Raw genomic sequence first — 3891 nt, forward strand, 5'->3', positions numbered from 1 at the left:
GTCTCACAGCAGCCAATCACAGCAGAGGGCGTTTACACTGAAGTCTCACAGCAGCCAATCACAGCAGTGGGCGTTTACACTGAAGTCTCACAGCAGACACGCCCCTTCAAACAGAGTGTTCAAATCAGAGGCTAAAATCAGGCTTGGAAACATGCCTTTTATTTCAGATTATGACAATTTTTGATGCAAAAATCATACTAACATTATAAGGGCACCCCAGGAAACATTATAAAATAATAAAATAATCCAGTTTATGACCCCTTTAATGTCTTCTTTTATCTTCAGTTGATTTCATCTGACCCTGTCTTGAAGTCAGTGGTAGTTCTTGTTGTTTCTCTTTTCTTCAGTGAATCTGCTTGTTAACATCCACTGCATGAAAATTGGGATTTCCGACCCCAAATCTCCCTAATTTTCGGCAGTTAACGACAATTTACAGCCTGTGAACGTCGCGTTCGTCTGTGCCGAATATTGCCGGAAACGAACCATGACGTATGCAGAGCGCTCGCGCCGGAGGTGTGAATGGCTCTAATTACCATATGAATAGCAGCTCCCGCCAGAGAAAGGCTTGAATTTCCTCACTCACTATTGGTTGAACCCGCGTGGTTTAAACAAGAAAAATCACTCGTGATTGGTTGGCAGATCTGTTACTATTGGTCACCCTCGCTCATTAAAAATTCAAAAAATTATAATATTCATATAAATAATAATATATAAATTATTTTTTTATATTCATAATATGCTATTCTGTGGTATATTCATGTCATTGTTAACCTATGGACTACACTATTATTACCATCAAGGACATGAATTTATAAAGGAATGGAAAATTTGCCAGGGACATGCTGTTTATTCAAAGAAAGAGCTTTATTAGCACAGACACAAAACAATATACACCTATGTACAAAGCATAGATCATCTGCACACACAACAAATTGGAAGCTCAGTGTCTGTTTTCATCTTCGGAGCTGTAGTAGGTGACTAGCGGCGTTCTCTCTGAATTCGATCCACTTTGAAAACGTCTGTGGTGCGTTGCCCTGTATTTAGGAGTCGCCTCTAATCTCGACTGCAGTGTAGCACAGAGCTCTGTGAGCTCCTGGCTGGTGGTTGAACTTCATCGGACATCAGATCTATGGTGGCGCACTTCCAAATGCCCACGTCATCCTCACCTAGCACACCGTCTCGCTTCTAGCAGCTGTAAAAACAACCAATACAGACAATCAGTACTGTGATGCACTGTGTATGGACACAAAACATCTATTAATGCACGTGAAAAATAGTCACATTGACTAAAAATCTTACCCTTTCTTCTCGCTCGACTCCGAGCTGAACTCTTCACAGCTTCGGCCTGCAATGCCAGATCTGGTTGTTAGTACGCAGGAGCTTCAGGTACAGTCTCGTAGTATGTCTTACAGGCAGCTGGAAAACAATTAAATGAGAGTGATATGAATAAAAACAACGCAAGTCACAGTAAAATGAAACAAGGAGAAAATAGTAAAAGTTACTTACAATGTCGTCATGATCAGCGTCATGAAAATCTGGACTTGCAGACATAGCTCTGAGTAAATGTGAGGTTACGCCCTCGTTATGAGGCGAGGTTACTCTATGGAAACAAAATGTATGATTAAGATCGTAAACTATAACGGATCTATTTTCTTATACAAGAGAATGAAAGCATATTCTTTGAATCTTACCTTTAAAATGTTTGTAAGTTTTTATGAAAGTAAAAAAATAAAAGAATGTAAGATTCTTTTATTTATTTTTTTTACCTTGCTCCAGTTCGTAGCTCCCACAATTTGTCTCAGAGTTGAGAAGATGGCATACTGCTTCCTGTAAATTACAGGATTATTTACAATTATTAAACAAATAATAGCCATCAATCCCATGACCTCTTGCTTTATGATGAAATCATGAAAAACTCTTACATTTCACAAGGCCTGACAAAATACAGCTGCAGGTAACTAGCGGCATTCTGTCTGAATTCGGTCCATTTTGCAGACGTCTGTGGTGCGTTGCTCTGTACTTTGGAGTCGCCTCTAATCTCGACTGCAGCGTAGCACAGAGCTCGGTGAGCTCCTGGCTGCGACAGGACGGAGGTCGCACAATCCATCCAGACACCCCGCAGACGATGCCGTCTTCCTCATCAGACATCAGGTCTATGGTAGCACACTTCCGAAGGCCCACCTCATCCTCAGCTAGCACACTCTGTCTCGCTTTTAGCAGCTGTTAAAACCAATAAAGACAATCAATACTGCGCAATGCACTGCGTATGGACAACACACATCTATTAATGCACCTGAAAAATAGTCACATTGACCAAAAACAAATCTAATCAAATAAATCTTACCGTCTTTCTTCTCGCTCGACTCCGAGCTGAATTCACCACAGCTTCCGCCTGCAATGCAAGATCTGGTTGTTTGTACCTGAAGCTCCTGCGCACTGTCGTGTAATATGTCTTAAAGGCTCTGGAAAACAATTAATTGAGAGTGATATTAATAAGAACAACATAAGTCACAGTAAAATTAATAAGAACAACATAAGTCACAGTAAAATTAAACAAAGGAGAAAAAATGCAACCGGGTGAAATTGCAGAAATACACACCGGAAGCAAACTATGCTTTTTGAAATTGGGGTTTTATTCTGACTGCTGTTTAAAATAAGTGACAGCGGTCAATGGAAGCAAGAAAAAAGTTTGCCTTGTTCGAAGAGATTTCACAAGAAAAAAAAATAGATTTCACTAGTTAAAAAAAAAAAAAGAAAAGAAATTGTAGAAACAGTTTACAGTAAATTTGAAGATGACAATCAAATGTCACAAAAAGCTTAACCAGTGGATCAATGCCCAAATCCACAGAATACTTAACTCAATTCAAACTGAAATGCAGTGTAATACACTGCAACTGGTCAGATTTAAATTGATTTCTCCAAACTAAAATATGTTAGGCTACAATTAAATACGATAACACAAACTGGAATACGGCAGTGGCTGAGGAAACTTAGGCCTAAGTTACAAGAGAAATAAAAGCACTTTAACAAAGCCACAACCCACGTTTAATCATGCCATGCAGAACCAGAAATATGCATTTAACCATAAAGTTATACTGTATAATCACAGAATATAGATTCAACTCATTAACAGATTTATCAAATAAACATGCCATCAGTAATTTCCCCCATAAACCATAAAACGTACATACCCAATCCTTTACCGTCCGATCACCACGAGGTTCCCTCGTCACACATGCGCTCCAAATAAATCTATAAACAAAAATGTACACATCAAATGTTCTTTTAACTTCGCTTCACAACTTATTTGTGCATATTAAAGATATTGGAGTAATATTTACCAAGAAAGAAGAACGTATAACACATAATCCGATCGATGCACGCACCGTCATGGAGCTCTCCTGAACAATGAAAAATGGCTGCCATTCTCTGGTCGCGCGCACGCGTCCAGCACAAGTGAATAGTATCGCGAGAAGAGAGGGATTTCTTAAAGGGGCCACAAACATTTTTAATGCAAAATAGAAACGAGGTACATTTTATGTAAACAACTCTAATCGTAGTTGTAACTCTATATGTACAGTAGGCATAATTCTTGTCATTGCGTATGTGTATGCAGCATGAGTCAAATACAATCTTCTGTTCGTGTTGTATTATGCACAGTGGTTGGGCTCTAAGAGATTGTGATGCTGTTTGCATGGAATGCACATTTTACCTTTGTGGCAAAGCCCGATTGAAATTAATTGTTGAAATAAATGGTTTTGTGTCTTTTTTACATAACATTGGCTATTGCTAATGACACATAGTAACTAATCTAGCTACTTTCATTAAATATATCAATTTAAGCTAAAATGTAAGAGGGTCATTCTATGAAAATGTCCATTTTTCTGTCCC

At 38.7% G+C, this 3891-nt stretch overlaps 1 long non-coding RNA gene across 1 annotated transcript; it reads right to left on the minus strand.

The window, feature by feature from the left end:
* Window positions 1-649: 649 nt before the first annotated feature.
* LOC311298989 lies at window positions 650-3359 on the minus strand. The gene is made up of 6 exons (XR_014629022.1): window positions 2345-3359; window positions 1923-2220; window positions 1767-1827; window positions 1507-1600; window positions 1300-1416; window positions 650-1192 (listed from the first exon to the last, which is right to left on the minus strand). It is a non-coding gene; the product is annotated as an uncharacterized lncRNA (long non-coding RNA).
* Window positions 3360-3891: the final 532 nt, after the last annotated feature.

The sequence above is a fragment of the Rutilus rutilus genome, assembly GCF_951802725.1.
Source record: "Rutilus rutilus genome assembly, chromosome: 10".
Lineage (NCBI taxonomy): Eukaryota > Metazoa > Chordata > Actinopteri > Cypriniformes > Leuciscidae > Rutilus > Rutilus rutilus.